Source organism: Rissa tridactyla, chromosome 4 (assembly GCF_028500815.1).
Source record: "Rissa tridactyla isolate bRisTri1 chromosome 4, bRisTri1.patW.cur.20221130, whole genome shotgun sequence".
Taxonomy (NCBI): Eukaryota; Metazoa; Chordata; class Aves; order Charadriiformes; family Laridae; genus Rissa; species Rissa tridactyla.
This window is the reverse complement of record NC_071469.1, coordinates 26,645,117-26,666,885: the sequence shown is the minus strand read 5'-3', so window position 1 is coordinate 26,666,885 and position 21,769 is coordinate 26,645,117. Positions and strand designations below refer to the sequence as shown.

At 40.3% G+C, this 21,769-nt stretch overlaps 1 protein-coding gene across 2 annotated transcripts in view; it reads left to right on the top strand.

The window, feature by feature from the left end:
• LOC128909113 (neurexin-3-beta) overlaps positions 1-21,769 on the top strand; it is a 386,021-nt gene that overhangs the window by 323,711 nt on the left and 40,541 nt on the right. The gene's annotated exons all lie outside the window — the stretch shown is intronic.

Sequence of the window (21,769 nt, the reverse complement as noted above, 5' to 3'; positions counted from 1 at the left end):
GGACTTGGCAGTGTTAGGTTTGTGGCAGGACTCAATGATCTTAAAGGTCTTCTCCAACTTAGATTCCATGATTTTATGATTCCATGTTCTCTGGTGTCCAGTCTTTAATGTTTACCATGATTGAGGGAAAGATGTAATACTTCCATACAGGAACAAAGTGTATAGCATCTTTATACTCACAGAAATATTAAATTCTGATTTTGACATTGATGACCAGCTTTTATCGATGAAGTCTAAAGGTCTGACTTCGTTGTGTTTTTATCAGATATAACCTAAGGTACTACCAAGTATCCAGAGTCCTTTTCTATTCATATCTGCTTTTCAGAAGCTGTTCTGCAGGGCCACTTGTGGGCAGGGAAGCACGGAAAGCCTTCTGAAAAGAGAGTGTGTGTTATGAATGAAGGCAGGAGAGAGAAGTCATCTTTCAGTAGGGGAACTGTAAGCAAAGTGAACTGTGAATGAAAGTACTTTCTGGAAATCAGATTCTTCTCACAATTTTGCCCTGATGTGGCAAGACACAGTTGTTTCATCAGTCAAGTTGACTTTTGCCTGAAACAAAAGTAAGAGTAAGGCAATGTTCCCACAACCCATCAGTAACACTGCAATATAGATCTCTAATAAACCTCCCTATTTGCCGTCTTTCACCACCTTCTCTTGCCTAAGCAGAGGCCACCAGTGGCAAAGCGAAGCAAGACAAAGAGATGCCTTAGCATACAGGCAGAGAGCTGAACTGCCACTGGGGATATCTTCTGCTACATTAGCATGGTTTTCACACATGTCCTGCCATGTTAATTGAAAGATCTTTAATTTGCATTTGGGAATTATCTGATTGACTCTCTTCCGTGAACCCTCTTTATAATTATGCAAATGGTCCAGCACAAGGGAGAAACAAGTCATTTTATTAACTTCTAAAGCAGTGTGTCTAAAATAAAGACGACGACGACAAAACTTGCTGATGATATACCAAGCACTAACAACAGGTCCAAGAAAAGTATGCTTAGCCCCTTTAGCGACTGAAGACCTTTATTTTATTTCGCATTCTACTGAGAAAGCTGCTTTGCAGATACAAGGGCATTGAACACCTATCCATTATACAACCCAAAACTGATGCTTTGTCTCACTTCTGATCAAAGTTTTTTCTCTGCTCACTTTATAGCATCTCCCCAGGGACAGTCAGCATATCTTGCTGTCAAGAAGAAACACTTCATATTCTGAAATAAGCCAATCACTTCATCCAGAGCTGGCTCTCCTCCAGCTTGTTTGAGTGAAATATATCCTGGCTTGAGTATCTGCTTCAGTGGCTATCAGAGAGCTTAGCTGAGAGTCATGGTCAGCGTGTCATCTTCTAGGAACTCCAACCTTTTTTTTTAATTATTTCCTGGAAATAATTAAAATTCCTATTTAATTAGTTCCTGGAAATAACCAGTGATGAGTTTGGGGTTTGGGGTTTTATGAGAAAGAGAAAATGTGTTTGACATACAGCATTTTGTCCACTCTTACTAGAGGGTGCTTTGAAGTATTAGTTTCCATGTTATGAGCCTCACAAAAAAAAAAAAAAAAAAAAAAAGGGACTATGCAAAATGAATGTTTCATCTATATAATGGCGCACACCTTATGCTTTCTAGCAAGATCAGAATGTAGTAATGATCTACATTGGTGCAGTATGGAGGCATGCTCACATATTATATGGTGAGATTATATATACTGGTGGCCACGTGAATTCACATTGCATACACACTGATTCCAGGGTTCTGGAGGGGGTGAGTTGGTGGTAAGCGCATTCCTATGTGTGGGCTTTGATTCTCGAGAGATTTTCACTCATGGATTCAGTATACCATAGGACAAAAAAAAATGATGTCTCATTATATCACTTCAATGGGAGAAGTTCTGGGAACAAGAAATCACATAGGTCTATATTTTGTTTGTGGTATCTCCTATATTATATTAGTTTTTATTTACATTGCCTTTTCTTATGGAGGATACTATAGGCAAAGCATGAGTCTGATGTAATCATAGCTGAGCTTCCATAATTCCGTCCTTTTATGTGGACAAAATATACAACCATCTAGGTTCATCAACCTCCTTTCATTATTACAGTGTGAATTCCTTTCCCTCCAGGCCAGATTAACCACTCAGACTCTGGGAGAAGATACATCTGTGCTCACTTTGGAGAACTAACCCAGCTACAACAATTCTGCAAAAAACTTTATGTGTAATGGGGTATGATGGAGATGCCAGGTGCTGATGGGCCTGGCCTGGTGATGCAGAACTCATTTTAACCTCGCCCCAGCAATGGGCAGTCAGCAACGGGCAGTCAGCAATGCCGGTTCACTTCAGTAGAGGAATTTTGGATTGCACCATGAGGTGCCATACCCTGTGAGATGCGCTCATCATTTTTTACTTCTTTCTCCTCATGAATTCATAAAGACATTCCTTAAACCAAAGAAAAAGACCTGTCTTTCCTTGCTCACTCTTCCCATTCCCCCTTTTTCTTTTCACTGTCATTCTATTCTAATTTTTCTAATCCCCTTTACTTGCCAGGCAAAAAGGAAAAAAATCTGCTGAGAAATGGATTTTCCCTTCAGGGTGATGCAGACTTCAAAGGAAAAATCAGTCATTTCAAGAGGGGAAAAAAAATTTAATCATCAAGAGCAATAATTACTTTCTAAATATTAGCATGGCAGATAAGGAGAGCAGAATTGAAATGGAAAGTGGGGCTTTCTCCGTTATTCATTATATTTGATTTGTAAGTTTGGAATTTCTAAGGACTTACTCTGTATTGCATCTCTGTATTGTAGTTATCATAACTGATAACGTATCAAGACAGTTATCAGTTCTAGTTCTTGTGTTTCTTCAGAGATAAAAGATGGCAGTTGGGAAAGTAATTGCCTTTTTTTTCTCAGTGTGATCTTTTTACTTCCTTCTGTGCTCAGGCAAGGCATACATTTCCATTCCCATCCATTTTGTAGATGCTCTGCTTTGGATTCGTTCAAGTGTATAGGGGGCTGAGCCTTAAACCTCATTGCATTTAAGGCACTACAAATCCCATGCTTAAGAACTGGTTTCAATTTTTTGGTGGTCTCTGAATACCAACCTAGTTAAAAACAGTAGGAAACCCAGTTTTCTATCTGGCAGAACATAATCAGCCGCATTCCTCTACCTGTGGAAGTAAAGACCTCTTAAACCTTTTCACACAAATATACCCACCATTTTACTACAGCAGGATTGGTCTGTAAAGTATTTTATAAAAGACTTCTCCCTTTGAGCTTGCTCAGTGCTATTTCAAAGTGTATCTGCTCATGTTCCAGAATGACTGGTAGCACTTGGCACAGGTACAGAGAAGGTTTTGAAGGACAAAGTTGTGAATGGGGGAATCAGTCTTAGCAGAAGAGGTTGTTAGAATTTAGCTTCTTTATCTTGTAGACTGAAGGAATAAAGGAGAGAGGATTGCTCTCTGAAACTGCATGATGTTTACAAAGAGGAGGCTGGGAAAATATTTATTTAAACTAAAGGGCTGCGTGGCCCAAAATGGCCAGTACCCAGCTCTGAATAAGCTGTGTCTGGAAGTTAGAAGTGTGTTCCTGTCCAAAAGAGGAGTCCTCTGGATGAAGGGGTGCAGGAGAATAAGTTTATTGATGGCTTTATATGGTGTGGTTCTGAAGCAGTTAAGTATTAGCTCTTATGCGTTCAGAGGTTCCTTCTAGTTTTCCTGTGATTTGTGTACGTGATGAGTCTGCATCTACTGACATTTTGATACTGTATTAATGACAATATCGTAGAGATACAAGAGCACTGCTGTCTCACAGATCTGCTGAGCTTCAGTGTGATGAGTTGTCAGCTCTTAGGCAGTGCAGCTGAGCCAGAAGCTCTTGCAAAAAGATGCATGGCTCCCTGTGTCAGCAGCAGCAGCAGCAAACTCATTGATAAACATACAAGATAAGACCTTTTGTTCATTTAGCTGGTCACATCATATGAGGTCAAATTACCCCACTGATAAGGCAAAGAGTCAGCCTTTAGCTGACTTCAGCCACTTAAAGTGAAATTTCTCTTTCCAAACCAGAGAGGTAATCAACTGTAAGGAAGAGAGGAGACTCATCCTAAATGCAACATTCTAAAAAGCCTATATACTGGCTTCTGGTTGGGTTGGAGTGATAGTCACTCCTATTTTTAATAAATAAGGAAGTATTTTGTATTCAGGTTTCAATGAGTTTATAGCTCAGCTTCTGAAAGCTAGCAAGAGCAGGGGAAAAATCCTGAGCTCTTCGAAGATATCACTCGAGGCAAAACTCTCAATACTGACACTGGCTGTTACAGAAATGCGTTTAAAATTATTAGCTGGATTTGCTAGTATAGCTGGATGTCTTGTTCAGTGGTATCTGGAGGTGAAACCTTGGAAAAGAACTTTGGAGCAATTAGAAGTTCAGCCAGTGTTGCTCTTCACAACTCCTTTCCATGTGAGGTGGATAGGAGAGAAAGATGCTTGAAGTTTTATCTTTTGGAAAGTAAATGTGACGTCAGAGCACAAACAGGGAATTTGGGGCTCCTGTAGTCGCACTACATGAGGACAAATTATCTCAATCATTAGGTAAAGATAAGGCAATGCACTTGAAGTGAAAAAAATGCACATCAAGTGCACATAACGTGCAAAAGCCCTGAAAAAGGAGAAAAGAATCTTGACAACTCAAGGTACATGAGAAGTAAACTGGTGCTGTTCCCCTCAGCTGCAGCGATTGTGGTTTGAAGTAACGAGTGAAAAGCGATAGGCAAAGTACTGGGCGTGGAAGAACCCATTGAATTATTCCTATTCAGACTCAGAAATGAGGAACAGAATGTAATATGAAATTGAACATTTTATTAGTATGGGTCAGGTTTCAACATATGGTACTGATTCTTCAGTTTGATCAATAGTCTGTTAGAAAATCACAACAAGGAGTAATTTCTGGCCTTAAAATGTTTTGAGTTTTTTGAGAATTTTCCTTGTACTGAGAGCTTTCTACTCGCTTCAGCCTGAGGAGACTCACTGAAGGTCAGAAAGGGATGGAGTGCGAGATAGTGGAGTGGAGCCTTAAGGCTTTTCCTCCCTCAAAGCTGTGTGCAGGTAGCAAATTCCCAACACTGCATGAAGTCCAGATGCAAGAGGAGAACTCATGCCACCATCTGCCCACATCTGGAGTAGGGCTCTGGATACCCAGTCCAGGGATATAACACTACCCCACTCCATAGCTAGTGTGTAATATCTTGTGGTTTTAAGTGTGGCATCCACCTGTGCAAACTTTGGTTTGAGTTAAATGAGTGTAATGTACTGTACGGTGCTTAAGGTCATAAACATACGAACAACAATCGATCACAAACAGAAGGAAAAAGAAGGAAGTTCCTCTCTCTATACTGTAAAGTAGAGAAACAGGCATTATTTTGTACTCACTCTACCAGTGACATTTTAATTTATGAGCTAAGAATGCACTGATTGCTCGCTGCAAAAATTGATTTGGTGTTCATCTGATTCAACCCATGTCAGAGTTTGAAAGTAATTATGATAGTGGAGCTGATAGGCAGGCAATTACATTTTTGTTCTCTCTCTTTCTCTTCTTTTTTTTTTTCATCCTGAAGTTGTTTTTGTCAGAAGGCCCTGCAAGCATAAGAGTATAATCTTTGGCAGTGTTGCTTTGTAGATTATTAAGGGATAGTCTCAGCTAGTGCTAAAACTGCACTAACTGCTTTCCTTAGCTCAGCCTTTGTTAGCCTCTTCGGAAAACTCCCAGGCTAACTAGATTAAAGAATCCATATTTAGGCAAACAATCTTGTGCTGCTCATACTTCCTCCGCACCATCAGTGATGTTAGCTAGAGGTGGTGTTTTCTAAAGCCGTCTTCCTGCCATCATTCGCATTACCCTCTGCTCATGCCATGCTCTCTGCAAGTTATCTACGTGGTAGTGTGGGGGAGCTTAGAGGATGGTGTTTGTTCTTTAATGGGGAAGGGATGTGAAGCTCTCTCACCAGGCAGGTTGCAATCAGGACGCTGCTCCTAGAAGTAGATCCTGTAGGTCCTTGTTCCTATGCTCCCGATGCAGCAAGATCTGGGAGGGAACCCCCAGCTTTGAACTCTTCAGGAGCACGTGTGTCAAGCCTGGATCCTTTTCGCAGGGCTAACCCTTTGTGGGGACTACATCCTCTAAGGCGTCATGAGGGTGCTTTTCTGTCATGCACACACTGAATGGTATGTCTGAAATTTAGGTGCTAATAAAAAAAAAAAGATCATTATCTGAAAACTGATACTTTGATGCAATTCTTTTCTGAGATGGTTTTAAAGGGTATTTGAGTTTGTTCCAGCATAGAACAAAAGCTAATGCTTTAGCGTCATAATTTATCATAAAACTGAGCTGTTATTCCCTTGTCTGCTGTACTAAATATGTTTCTTGTTTGCCTAAACAGCAGTACTTGGCACAGTCTCTTTCGTCTTGTTGGTACTACGGTATCTAAATAATAGTATCTTGATCTGATTAGAAGCTGTAGGTAATATCATTATTGTTAAAATTCAGGTAACAGCTGTTGAATCTTCACATATAAGCTGTATGTTCTCTGATAATGTGGAATTTAAAGAAATCTTTCCCCTGCAAATTTAAAAGTCTGGTTTGAGTCAAGATCAGTATCTTCACTGGTATTAAAGAGTCACTGATCTTTCCTCAGTCTAAAAGAAGGGGCGGCAGAGAAAAACAGGAGTAACCTTGAAAGTAGGAGACCAAAGCCTCTGAGATTCAGTATAGGCTTCTTGCCTATTATCCATTTATTTCATTCTTTCGCTTCTGGTATGTTTTTCTCTCTTTTGCTGAAGTAGATGAGAAAATACATTTGCTTTACGTCAATGGCAAGGCATGAAATTGTACAGCAGTTGTGTGTTTTCATTTATGTCCTTTACATTCATATGCTATATAGGATTTAAAGAAACTGTGACTGTAGAACACTAATAGGTTATATGCTTTCAGGACAATGACTTCTCTTCCTTCTGCAGAGATGTGCCTACTGGTATTCAGTTAGTCAAATCATAGGTGGCCTGGCGAGAGTCAATAGCTTCTCCCCAAGGTTTCTGAAGGCTGCATTTCACATGGAACCTTGGGCTTACTCAGGTGCCTTCTGCAACATCGGAAAGGTGTCAGCTCATTGGACTTAGAATGACTGAGAAATCCAGCCTCAAGAATCAATAAATTCCATCCTGTTATAGGGCCTTTAATTCAAAAATGTCAGAAACTGAGGCCATAACGGAAGACATGCATTATTGGGAACTGGTTTATGTATGGGCTTAACCACAGTGAACACGGAAAATGGGTTTTTATGCTGACAAATGGCCAGATTTGATTACTTTTGGACATGTATTCGCATTCAAGGAGTGAAAAAAATAAAAAAAAATTAGAAACTATTGGGAAAACTACCAAACTGAAAATGTCATTGTGCCACTATGTAAATCTGTGTTGTTGCTTTGCCTTCCTCGCTGCACTCAGTTTTGGCCATCAGCTCTCAAGAAATGATCTATGACAACTAAATAAGCTGCAGAAGAAATTAGCAGGGATGATCAAGGATATGCAATGGTTCCCACATAAGGAGAGGTTAAGTAGGCTGGTATTCTTCAGGCTGAAAAATTGGGAACCAAACGGTGATAACAGAGGTCTCTAAAACCAAAATGGTGCAGAGAAATTGTGGTTAGAGAATGGCTGCTGTTTCTCATGCAGCAAAGATTGAGGAGTGAAATACAGCAGCAGCAGGCTGAGATCAAACAGGAGTAAGTACTTTTACACAAAATGTGGAACTCGCTGACATATGATATTATTAAAATAAAAAATATAAATGGATTTTAAAAGCTAATATGCCAGATTGTGGTAGAAAAGCCCCTTAAGAACCATGAAATACAAAACCTATGCAGCATAAAGATGCAGGTATGACCACTTCCTAAACTGATGCTTGCCACTTCAATTAGCATATATGAGAGAAAAGTAATTCTGCATCTTTCTCTTGTGTTTATCCTTTCTCTGTGAACAAACATAAATAACTGGCTAATGCCAGAGGCAGGAATCAAGTCTGAGATGGAGTTTGAGCTAGCGTGACTATACTTATGCTCTATTTTTACATGTTCTTAAGGCACAGTCATTATAAGTATATATTTGCATTTGGAGCACTTGCATCTATGACTTTGTATGGATGGATACCGGACATACCTTCAGGCATTTTAAAGAGGCTGAAAAAGGCAAAAATGAAATACATGAAGCATCACTAGATAAATCAAGAAGGAGGTGTAAACCTCCAATTCTTTCTATAATTCTTTAAAAATTCACATTGCAGGAATCCCCTTCTAAATGGGAAGGCCTTTGTCTGTAAATTGCATCAATATTTCATTAATTAAATTCATTTTTCTTTCTGTCTTCCTCTCTCTCTTTTGTTTAATTAGGATGTAGTCATTTACAGCCAAACCTCTGTTCAGCTGCTATAAAATATTCATTTCCAGTTGCAGCTTGATAATGAAACAGTATCCTACAGCCCATTCAGACTGTTGCAAAGCAAGGCAAATCACCAAAGGGAAGCAAATAAATGCATTTTTTTTTAAAGAAAACAACGGACTCAAACATGCTCAGTGCAAACTGGTTTCAGGCAAAGGGAAAGGCTGCCAGCTAAAAAGCAATTTATGTAATACATTGGCAAGGAGGTGGGAAGCCAGTGAATAGAACTTAATGAGTTGACAGCTGTCGAGAGCTCCATGGTGTCAGATTGTAGCATTTGTTTCCATCATTTGCACATTGTGGGTAAGTGGGAGACTTAGGTACAAGGGATATCCTGGGACCAGCCAGGCAATTTGTTCCACTACCTGTGAGGTACTGAGGTTCAAAGCCGCCTGGTATAGAGGTTACAGAGCGTTTCTCTGCACCTGTTGGAAAAGCTGTGCTTTGTCTGAAAGCAGGGTTTGCCTTCTGACGGGATGAGTACTGGTAGTCCACCGTGGCAGGGCTGTTCTTTCTGAGAGTCGTTTGCCTTTGGTGATGAATGGCGTTAACCTCGGCTGCAGTTTATTTCTGTAGATGTGGACTGCAGGTTTCCTCCACTGATGAGGAGAATTTTCAGGAAGTTCCTTTCCTTCTTATGCAGGAGTCCCGGTTTGTGGGACAGTGCAGTCATTTCCAGTACTGTATTTCGTTTCAGAAACTTTAGAGACCAGAGGATTTCTTAGGTCCCCCCCACCTCAACCCTGTGTAACAGTTTGTTACAGTTCATATGGGAGTCCCATTTTAACCATGTGAGTCCTTCTGCTCACAAAATTGAAAAAATTGGATGCAATCAGAGTATCTTCCTTCTGATGCTTTACACAACACTCTCCTCCAGGTATTCTTAAAGCAGCAGGTTATAAACATTTGCTTCCAAGAGATACACGTGCATCTTCACTATCTTAAAAATGAAGCCATGGTGTGCTGACAGGTTAACTGCTCTATCAAAGGTCATTGCAAATCAGTGGCAGAGGTGTCCTGGCGCTCGGCTTTTCTGTATAATTCCATAGTTGTGTAGTACAGGGTATGAGGCTAGTTGAAAACAATGGTCCCTTCTAACACTGAGATCTCTGAATCCAAAAAAAAAAAAAAACAACCCTGCTGGCTGCAATCTATTTCTTGCAAATTCCTGACTTGAGTTATTGCAGTTACATGCCTACTAACAATGGCTGAGACAATTATGGGATTTTTTAAAAACTGCTTTGCCATCTGAAGCATTTCAGAGTGATACAGTGCTATTCTCATACTCCAAAGTTCTGTCAACGTCGCTGCAGTGTCACAGAGTGCAAAAATGCACGTGCTTTGATTTTACATGCTGCTGCCAGTCAAAAGCTGATATGGATATAACTATGCCAACTTTTGTCAGTTTAGCTTGCAACGCTCAGAGGTGGTGTAACTCTGCCGGCAAAAACCCATCTTCTGTCAGTATTGCTGGATCTAAAGTGAGCAGCTCTGCCAACTTGGATATGCCAGCGTTGCTGTAATGCCAGTAAGCTCTCCAGTGTGAGTAGGGCCTAAGTCTGAAAATTAAGTGGTAAAAATGCCAGAAGGCACCACCTTTTAATGGCAGTGGCTTCTATGTCTTGTTTCTGGATAGCACAGGTGAAATTTCAATAATGATACCATAGGGAAAGGAATTTTGAGGAAAAGCTAACTTGTTTCCTCCCAGGAGAGACTAGACATATCATCGTCCTAAAGCTGTTGCTGTAGCTGTTATAGCAAGGGAAAATCAAATTTTGTCTTAGAACAAGGATGGTTAGATTCTTTCTGCTTTTTTTTCCTTCTTGTTAAAAGGCTGAAACTGATTCAGCAAGAAGCCTATGTGCAGACTTTTATCTCTCCATGCAGGGACTGGAGTACTTCGGATATGGGGAAAAATACCTCTTGCTACATTTTGGCCTTTTCCTGATCAACCTGTCCAGTTTAATGCATTCCTAAGACTGAGGTTTTTTTGTGGGCTAATACTTGGCTACCCATAGTCTGGAAGGACTATCTGTGTATTACTAAAGGCTTTTAATGGGCATTCTGTAAAATCAGACACGGTTTCTTTTGTGATTTCCACTGTTGTCAACACTATAATTAGAATATATGAGAGAAAAACTTTCTCAGAGTGCGGCCTTGAAATGGTAAGTGTCTTACTCAAATTCATTATGCAGAAGCTTCTTTGTTTTATACTTGTCATGAATTTCATGCTGTCTTGCAATCTCTACCAGAGGTCATTGAGGTCAGAAATGTTAGATTGCAACACAGCTGAGTTTAGAGGCAGCGTTACTGACAGCGGAGGAAGTTTTCTCATGGATTTAGAGCTTCATGTCCTCTCCTTCTGACAGTGTTCCTTTGGATACTTGTTTCCCGGTGTCTCCCAGCTTTGGCCACGGAAGTCTGAAGGGTGCAAGAGAAAAAACTTGTAGTACTTGATACCGCGATAGACAGAATTGCAGAGAAACAGAAAGCCTCTTTGCTGGGTGTGGGTTGGATTTTTCCTCCCCTTTAAACAGGTAGAAGTATAGATGTTCTCAGCGTGTTCCTGGTGGTGTTAAAAGCTGCCTGAATTCCTTTGTCTAGCTCTCTCCCTCGGTAAGTGCATTCCAGCTGAGCCTCTATTGGGCCATTAAATCTAACTTTGTTCCTTTTTTTCATTCTACACAAACATAAAAGATTGATTTGTCTTTACTACAGTTAATCAAACTCAATAGAGAGCTAAATAAATAAGCAAGAAAAATGGCCTTCTTATCCATCATGGAGAGCAAATGTTCTGATTAGGCAGGGGCTGCAGAGAAACCCAGCGGGGATAAGTGTTCACCATGTTTGTTGTGCATGGGAGTCTGCCTACCCAATGGCGGAATTTTCTTGCACGACAACCGTTTGCAGCTTGGACCACTTGATGTGACATTTAAGTGAAGTTCAGTTCAAATTTAATGGGATCCCAGGAGGCACTTATTATGTTCAGCAGCTCAGAAGGTTGAGGTTTACCTGGCTTCATCAATGCTTGGTGGACCAAGTATGTTTTTTAAGCTGATGGGTATATATTTGATGGGAGTATTTTGCTTCCTTGTTTAAGTTAGTATTAGAGAAGAATGGACAAACTTCTGTCTCTAACTTTCCTAAGTTTTCCTAGTGGTGGTGGGACTGATTTGGGTTGCTAGTGTACTTTTTTTATTACCTGTTTTTTGCTAACATACGGAGTGAAGTCAGTTCCGTATCCCCTGTGTGAAATTGTTGGTTTATTCACATTTCGAAAGGAAAGAAAAAAAATGGTAATGATAGAAAAGCATGATTTTTAAGCATCAGATATTTGGCAGAGGTATTCTGGGATGGAATAATGTCTAGAACTGTTTAACTTCATTTTTATTAGATTTGACCTTGATAAGGTTAATATGTTAGTATGTTAGTAAGTTAATGGTAATATATACCTTTTGGTATGTATACAGATGTTTCTGTACTTGCTGCTGAGAATCATTTTTATCCTATATTGAGAGAGGAAGGGTGGACTTGTGGTTAAGAGGCTGTCACGGTTCTGGGAAATCTGTCTTCTACCACAGCCACCTTTGTGACCTTCTTTGTGTTTATGAGCTTTCTTATTGTTTATAAACTAAAACTATATATGGCCTTTTTTAGCAGGTATGTTGTATATATGCTTATATGTAGGTATTTAGTGGCTGTTTTCCTTTTTTAACTGTTCCGTCTATATAATGTTATTCAGGGAACGGTTCTAGGTACAGATATGTACCTAGTGGGCCAGGGTTTATTCTGCATTATGTTTATTCTACATTTAAATGTGTGTGGCAGCCCACTTCCCCTTGTGAGCTAATGTGTGAATCCTGTGAGTAACAGTATTTAAATGCCATTTCCTAAGTGTGTGTTAATATTTAGAGAGAAAGAGGAATATTTGTCTGGAAAGACTAGTCTAGTGCATTAATGCGAATATTCAAAGGTAGCTGTTTATCTTATTGGACTCAGAGGTACTTACAATAATTGCAGAAGTTGTTTTAAGGCACATTTATGCAGGGTGATTATGTTTATTGTTACTTTATGAATAACATACCCTGTCACATTAGATTTTAAGTGTCCTGGTTTGGACCGTAGAACAGGGCATTTTCTCCTTTATGAATTTTACCACTGCATATGCCAACTTCTTGCAGCCTACGTAACAATAAGTAGGAGAAATTAAAGAGAGAAGCAGGGGAGAAGGAAAAGAATTCCCCAATTTAAAAAAAAATGACAGCAATTGCTGGGCACCCCCTAGGGTTGGCTTACCAGTAGCTTCCCATTTGGTGCTGGGAGGGATGCTGTGGGCCGGCGTGGCGCCTCGGTGCATCCAGGGCACAGTGACTGCCCCCCCCCCCCCCCCATCCTTTGCTGGGATGGGCTTTTGCAGATCGGGTGCAACCTGTTAGTTACTGTCACTTGCCATCAGTAATAAATACATGAACGTGCTCAGATTTTCTCCAGGGAAAGTTGTCCGCTGGGAGAAGGTCTCCCCTATCTCTAATTTCTCGTTAAGCCTCATTTGTAAGAGATGATGGGATCCCAGCACTAGGTCCTACGGCAATAGGAGTACTGCTTTAAAAACAGAAACAGGACTTACATGGTTTTATTAATGAGGACATAAATAGAAATGCCAGTTAAATTGCATGTTTGCTACAGAGTAACCTTACTTTACAGCTTTGTTTCTTTTAAATCATGTGTTAGGGGGGAGTGCAACATGGCGTGCAGATTTTGAAGCTTAAGAGATTGTCATTAAAGCTACTGTGCTGTACTTACTTATTTATTTCTTGCTCAGAGTGATCCAATCAATAACAGAACAAAATCAAATACAACTCCCTCCCCTCCGAGGAAGAAAAGACAAGCTAAATAAAGATGTCCAGGAGCAAATGCCAGCAAACGACATATTGATTTCCAGCAAAGGAGCAAAGTATAAATGAAAAATATTCTTCTGACACAGTTATTAAGTGCAAGGTAGCACGCAAAGAAAACCCATTTACTCTTACTAGAGGCTGAGTCTTCAAAGGGCAGCTGATTCATCTCAGATCATTTGAGTGTCTAACTTTCTGAAACATAGGCTTCCCTTTACTAAAGGATTTTTCTGTACTTAGGCTTTGCTTTGAGAATGTAAAATGTTTACTAAAATTCTGATTGTATGCCAAGTAAGCATATAAGTTGTTTTCTCCCTGTTTTATAGCAGGATAAACAGAAGCATGAGGAAAGGAGGCAATTTTCCTGATGTCAGACAGTGAATTTATGACAATATCAGGAATATAAAATCTAGCAACACGAGGGCTCAGATTCAGTGTCCTCTGCAATTTGGACTGGGGCAATTTAAGAAGTTACTGCTCCCCAGCCGTCTGCCCTGCCCTTCTGCTGGTGAAGTAGAGAACATGTTTATTTTTCAGCGAGTGTAGTTCATAGCCCAGTATATTAATACAATTATCTCTGTGGCAATTTAAGTTAATCCATCAGACTGTGTGCACGAGGGACTAGGGTCCTCACCAGCAGGATGCTAAATTCTGGCAATAGGCTGTTTTTTTGCCTACACGACTCCGAGAATCTTTACTCAGCTTTTGCTTCCTGCGTCCTGCTTTAAGCAGGTGCTGAGGAGGGGAGTAAACGGAAGCATGCGCTGCCCTGTGCTTTTGGCTGGTTGTCGGTTCTTCTGAGGGGGATCACGGCACAAGGGAGACCACTCTGAAACTATTTTAGGAGCACCTCCTAAAAGAAATGTCTTCCATTTGAAGACTGTTGGACAACCATTGGGAAACAACGCCGTGTAAATTGATGTGATTTTCAGCAAGTTAGACTCCTGAGCAGTGCCTGCATTTTAAGCATGTTTGTCCTTCCAGCAGCTCTTGCTGATTTCAGGGTGGGAGTTGTTGTGGGTTCAGCTGTAATGGCTTAATTTTTGGGATTAAGTGATTTAGTTAATGTAGTTAACCGTGGTACACCTAGTGTACCTTTCTTCTGGAGTTTTCACCTGCATCCCCACCATCTACGTAACCAGGGTTATACTTAAAACAGAGGGCTCTTTTGACTGACAGGTTTGTTTTAATGAGAAATTAAAATATAATAAGGAAGGGGAACGAGCTGCATCAAATCATGAAAAGGACACTCTGTGAAAATTCTTCCCGTGTGATTAGTCTGAGAGGCACTACACTCAGATAATGACTTCAGTGTGCAGACACACAACTTTCATCTTCAAGGTACTTCTTTGGAAGAAGGCAAATGCACGTGTAAAAGAGCAATAGGTTGATGGGGTGGGGGGGAAGAGTCTCTTCTCATGCCAAAGCTGTATCTTTTGTGTTTAAGCCAAGAAATTCTATTTTACAGTCTAGTTCAAAACTCTTGCAAATCTTGACGGTTACACTAAATAGTTTGAAAAATACTTGCCAGTTGATCCTTTACCACATCAAGATGTAAGGAACACTATTCTATTAGGAATGGAAAGATACAGAAAAGCAAGTGGTTCTGTGTGCATATGTAATCAATAAACAACCAATCTAGATTCCTGGAAATGAAATTTTATTTATTTATTTAGCTCCTAAATAGTATGTAGTTTCTTCAGGCCAAGAAATAAATTGAAAGGATTTAGGAGGATTTGCTTATCAGCAGAACACCACGTAGCATTACATTCCTTCTGGTTTTGGGAAGGTACATTGAAGTTGGGTTAAGCTGCTGTGGTTCAATACTTCTCTTTCCCCTGTCAGGGTGCCTTGAACAACAGACGGATTAATCCTCCCCACTTCCCTTTCTCCCCTCTTTGCCCTCCCTTCTCTTTTTCTCTCTTTGCCCTCCCTTCTCTTTCTCGCTCTACTCACACCCCTCCCACCATCACCACCCTTCCCACTGCCGGCAGACAGAGACAAAAGGCAGGAACATGATTTTTCCCTATTGTCTTTGCATAGCTTAGGGACAGAACAAAGTCCCTGAAATTTGGCATCAAACCTGGTCAAGAAGAGTCAGACTTTGCAGTCTTAATGAACTATTGATTCTATTGAGACAGGCTTTCTGTTTTCAAGGGACTAATTTAGCTTTCAAGGCTCTTTTTAAACATGACTGCCCATGACTCTGGATTGACACACAATTGGGGGGATTATTTTTTGCTTTCTCTTACTTAATTTGCTATTTACTTAATCTCTTGTCTGCCGTAGTAATGGACAAATGACTGATTTTTTTAAGGGGTAGCTCTCTCATGATCCCTACTTAATGATATAATTTGACAACAAATCAGCTTTTATGTCTAGCCATGAACACGCAGCCAGGAAATGCACTTTTGTTGGCCTACTGTTGAAGGGTACATGTCTGCTGGTTACCTACCAGCTCCTGGCCAGGCAGGGTCCTGGGAACATAAGGAAGGATTTGTTCCCATAGTCTGAACAGGTCTACAACAGTGATATCTTCTTGCTCCAAGTACACGGGCTGAAAGGCTGTGCTGGATAGCTTTATGCCCTGCTTTGAAATAACAGAGAGAAATGCATAACGATGTGTTTATATGACATAGGGATGGAGAGGATGCAAATACCGAATTGATTTACAGCGGATTAGATTGGACGGAAGATAGATGGGGCGAGTTTTTCCCCACTAGGGCATATACGCTAACAGTATTCATACCTGAAGGGCTTGGGCAACTGCTTAATCTCAGTACTGGTGGTTTCTGGTATTTCTTGGGGGGACTTCTCCACGGTTAAGATCACTATTGAGATTTTTCTTGCTGAAAGTCATCTTAAGTATATTTTGGCTTAATTTTATCCACTACTTTTTTGAAGCACCCTAAATAGTTCATCTTCCTTCCTGATGTTTATTACACCCTTGTGACACCTGTAGATATTTAGACATTTATCATACCTTTATTCCTTAAGTCAAGCGCTGATGTTTAGTTTTGCTAAGCCCATCTCATTCATACATCACTCCAGTTCTTTCATCTTTTCAGTGGCTCTTCTCTGAATTGCCTCCAATTACTCTAAATCTTTTGGCATTGAATTGTCCAAAACTAAATGTAATGAGCTGTGCTCTTTTGCTGTAAATTGTTTTAGCCTGGTTGAGATCAATGCCAATTTAAACAGAGGGTTTGGCCCTCTTGCTTTCATATTCACCTCAAATGAGCTATATGAAGAAAAATTATTAGTTTCATGTTATTTGATGCATTGCCTCTGCAGAGACAGACACAACCCACAACCTCAGCACCAGTGGGGGGGGGGTGCAAAGGGCTTGTACCTCTTTGTGGCTGTGTCTGTGCCGTGATGAGAAAATGCATGTTGTACTATCCAGTGCTAATGGGTTGGACAGGGTTAATATCCTTTGGCAACAGACGGTAGATCCAGGACTCCCCTTAAAAGTTTATACAGTCCCAAATTGCAGCTTCTTTTATAATACCTCATTATCTTTGCAACATTTCTAATATGTTGCAAAGGATTCCCATTTCATTGGAATAGTGTGAACAGAATACAAGTTCTTTAAAAAGCTCGGTTATCTAAGTACAAAAGGTTGAGGTATTCAAGCTAGAAATGACACCTAAGGAGACAGACGCTTCCTCTGCTATTTTCTTTTGGCAAGGCGGCAAGTGCCTTGAGCCTGTTCTTTGCCAAGAAACATCTTGGTTTCTGGAAGGCAGAACAGCATCACTAACATTTTGCCATTCCAGGGGGAGCATTCATACTGTATGCTGTTATGCATAGAAGACAGTGTGTTGTCCATATTCCATAATAAATTTGAGATACTTAGAAACTACAGCAGTATAGCAGCATTGGAGGGAGTCAAGCGGTAGGATTTAAGAAAAGTTTGTTGAGTTTCTGCTTGGTACATTTTAGATGTGAATGGCAAGTGCACTGCTCAAATTAATACAATTGTAATTCTCCACTGTTGGGAAGATATTTGTGCCTGGCATTTTGTGGTGGTCATATTTCAAGAAGGATTGCAAATTGTGGTTCCTTGGTGGCAAAGAGATTTACACTTCTCTTGCAACAAAGCATTAAGTGTTGCTTTTCAAATAATGGTGTTGAATTGGAATTAATGTGTACAGTGTGCAGAATAGTTTCGAGCAAAAGGCAAGTAGGAAAATTGAATCCTACTTTTCCAAGTGAAGCAACTGCCAAGTATGTACTTCTGGAGGAATTAGTCCAGGGTTTGAATTTATGGGTCCTTGTCTTTTCTCTCCCACTAAAAGTGAGAACTCCATCATTCTTGGGTGTGTTATTTATAATTTCATAAAGCTGTTCTGTGACAGGACTTATTTTACCCAGTGTGCTTAATCTCGCTCAAATAATGGTGCACTCAAAGAGCAAGGTGTCAAAAAAACTTTGCAGTTGGGAAAAGGAAGATTCAGCACCTGCCATTTTGTGTAGAACAAAGGAGCAAAGGTTGTGGATCTGACACATAAATTAGGGCTTTGGGCATTTGGAAGGATCGGACAGGAATGGAGTCATCTTGAGCAGGTCTGGCCACACCATCCCAAATTCCCTTGCACTTTACATCCCACACCAGTGTATACAGTGTAATGAACAAAGATGTAGAACCATCACTGTGGCAAGATTGAAGAGGCCCTTAGAGTGAATAATTAGGAGGAGGTGATTACAGAACTAATAATTCATGGAAAGGAATGGGGAGCCAATTCAGTGAAATTGAAAGAATTTGAAGGTAAATATGCCCATAAATCCTCCAGGGTGGACTCAGAGTTTAGCACTTTCTCCTACCCCGGTTTTATTCCAAGGCAATTTCATTAAACACTAGAGAGAGGGAGAGAAAAAATAATAATATAAATGCCATAAAAAATCTTTCAGAGGAAGGAATAAAAAGGGTTCCTGCCAGAGAGAGATTTTATTGAAAGTTATTATAATACCTATCTTTAGTTTTATGGCCTTTAATACAGGGCCAAGTAATTTCAAAGCTGGGATTCTTTAAAAATGAAATACATATTTTAAAATAGTATAGTATGAATTATTATTTTTAATATAGAATTTAGCTAATATATGGAATAGAAAAATATTTTCTCTCTCATATTCTTTCCAATAAAAACACAAACATCGTTTCCATCATAGCATACAGAGAAGTTTCATTACTATCATGTTGCCTGTACATAAGAACGTTTAGCGTTTACCATCTTTAGGTCACTGGGCAGACACTAAAGAATTAATCCATTTACCTCCCCTGGGGCCCCTGCATGAATATAAGGTTGCCCAGAGAAGTTGTCAGGTTGCCCGGGAAGTTGTGGATGCCCCTTCCCCGAAAGTGTTCAAGGCCAGGCTGGATGGGGCTTTGAGCAGCCTGGTCTAGTGGGAGGTGTCCCTGCCCATGGCAGGGGGGGTTGGAACTAGATGATCTTTAAGGTCCCTTCCAACCCAAACCATTCTATGATTCTATGATCAGCTCAATTTCAAAAACAGGGAAAGGGAACCAGAAATGGAATAGCTGGTTTTGCTTACTGCCTCAGAGTGAGCCGTTTCTGATGAGAAGAAATGATGTTGGTGGAGAGATTTCTGGGGTCGCTGCTCACTAGCCTCTCCTGTCTTGCGGAAGCAGCAAGTTTAATAATCAACCAGTGAAAATTCTCAGCCCAGGAGGGTTTTGAAAGGTAGAGATTCCAGTTACAATAAGTAAGTCATGGTCTTCTGGAGGTTTCCTAGACTCTGTTTCTGTTGTCAGGAGCTTGCTGCTGTTTCTCAGTTAAATAGCTTTATTCCTTTGGGATGATTCAGATGTTGGTATCTGAGCGGAAGGTGCATGGAAAACCAATATGTGATGGAACTAGAAAATCAGTTAGTGATGAATTGTGATGGAAACTACTGAGATTAAAAATACAAGATAGGAAATGGCAAGACAGATTAGTGTACTTATCTTTTCTGTGGTTTCTGGAGATCTCATTAATGACCTTGACTGAAGTCTAATACCACTTCTGGAGGTTTTTCTCTTTTTAACCCTCATTTTTATACATACAAAATCGGCAGCATGGGACAAACAGCAATCACAGAGCGAGAAAAACTGGAATACCAGGGGAGATAGCATGCAGCGGAGATCAGGAGAAAAGGACAGAGATTAATTGATAGAATCGAGTGTGGAACCAGACATGAAACAGTGCAGATACAGGTCGGAGTTGGCAGGGTTGATGAGTATTACACATCTGTTATGGGTTGAGGAACCCACAACAATTTATTGTCATTTAGACAATTACTCTATCACCTGATGATGCCCTCTAACCTGGGAAGGGGAATTGGGGAAAAAACAAGGAAACCCATGGGTTGAAGTATAAACAGATTTAATAGAATAACACTAAGTAATTAACATTAATAACACTAGAGAACCAATATTGATCCTGATACCAATATAAAATATACAATTATTATACTTAGCCAGTTCCATTGGTAGGAAGCTGTGCACTCCCAGCAATGGACAGCAAATGTCGGACACTGCGAGCGCTACGACTTCAGTGGGAAGGGAGGGGCTCAGGGGTCCGGCACCGGGGCAAGAAGTTCTCAGGATGGCAGCCATCAAGGGAGAGAGGAAAATCCTCAGCAAACTTTCTAATTTATATTGAAAATGACGTTCATGGTATGAAATAATCCTGTTCGCCAGCTGGGGTCAAGTGCTCAGGTCTCTCTCCTCATCCCCGCACCTAGGTAGCTCAAAAACACTGAGATGTTGAAACCCACGTACCACAGCTGGCTATAAAGTAAATATTTTCACAAATTCAGACACTAGACTCTTCTAAAAATGCAGTTTCCCCTAGCAGATCTAAGAGCAAAATCCACACACTCTAAATTCAACCTGGGAATCAAAAACAATTGCCCAGGTCTTAGCACTGTCTGAGCAAGGTCTTCTAGTAGTGATGGATAATTTATTCTTTATTCACAGTACTTATCCTTAACACTCTTTTATAAGTGCTTTAGAGAACTGTAATGTAAGTCCCCAGTTCCACTAGCTACGTCACCTGCTTAAAAAAAAAAAAGTATAGTTTTGTTGACTTATTGTGCTAAATTACTTTACAGCGGTGCAATTAAGAACTAGTACCTTTCTACTCAGGGGCAGCTGCATTTCACTGTTGGAGCATGTGATCGCTGTTTGTAGAAGTTAATAAAGTGATTTGGTGTCCTTTGGGATAAGTAAAGCTTTATAAAATGTATATGACAGAACCAGAAGAATTATAGAAAGTAACTTTATGTTTTGCGCATTCCTCCTTTCTTGACCTCTCACTGAAGAGCTGAACTTTTAAGGCCATCTTGTTTTATGAGAGAAGACACCAGGATTTCAACAGTGTTCTTCCATTTTCTATGACTGAAAGAAGATGTTAAAAAAATGACATTAGCCTGTAAGGCAGGAAATTGCTTTGTACATGTTACTTTCAGTTCCTTTTAGTCTTTTCTCCACATTGAGGCAAGATTATGAAAGTATTTAATGAAAGTATGTAAGCATGAGAGTACTGCAAGATTGCATCCTACAAAACGTTGCCAAATAGCAATGCCAGGTAAGACTTAAGTAACATGTAGGATAGGGATTCCCTTACTTCACGGCTGTTTTTTTACAGATACTCTGTTTTTATAATTTTTATTTACAGCTGACCGATCCTATTTTTCTTTCTTGGCTCACTCCAAGCTACTGAAATCAAGAGGGAAGGAACATCAGGTTCAATCTTATCTTTCTGACTGAAAGCTCAGGTTGTTTTTTTTTTTCTTAGCTCAGATACAGAGAGGAGGAGCGCAGGGAACTTTGGGCAGCAGACAGAGGGACTTGGTAGTGTTAGGACCATGGAAGGCTAAAGAAAAGGCTGAGACATCAGAATACTTATGCAAAGAGGGAACATGCAGCATGTTGGAGACAGCCATAGCAGCCATAGTAATGTAAAGGAGGCCGCATTTAAAGCTGGAGAGTCTTTTTCAGGAATAAGGATTTGGAAGGCTTGTCATGATGTGAGTTTCCCAGGAATATTCACCTGGAGTACTAAAGTACAGCATACTGAAGTACAGCCACCCTACTCCTGAGGAGCTGGGATTTCAGGAATGCTTCCTGCCTCGTGAAGAATATTTTAGTTGTTTTGTTTCAGGAGTCATCGCACTGATCCTGCTGCTCAGCAGAATAGGGAGCTCTCTGTGAGGAGAAGTTGTTAAGGGAGACGATTTCAGCAGAAGCCATGGTTTGAGCTGTTGCTGCTGAGCTGGGGTAATTTTGTACTGTGTGCAGGAACATTACAACCTGTGTCCAGAGGCTGCCACAGACTCTCCCTAATGGTCTGCATTACTAATTCAACTAATTGCAGCAATTACAGG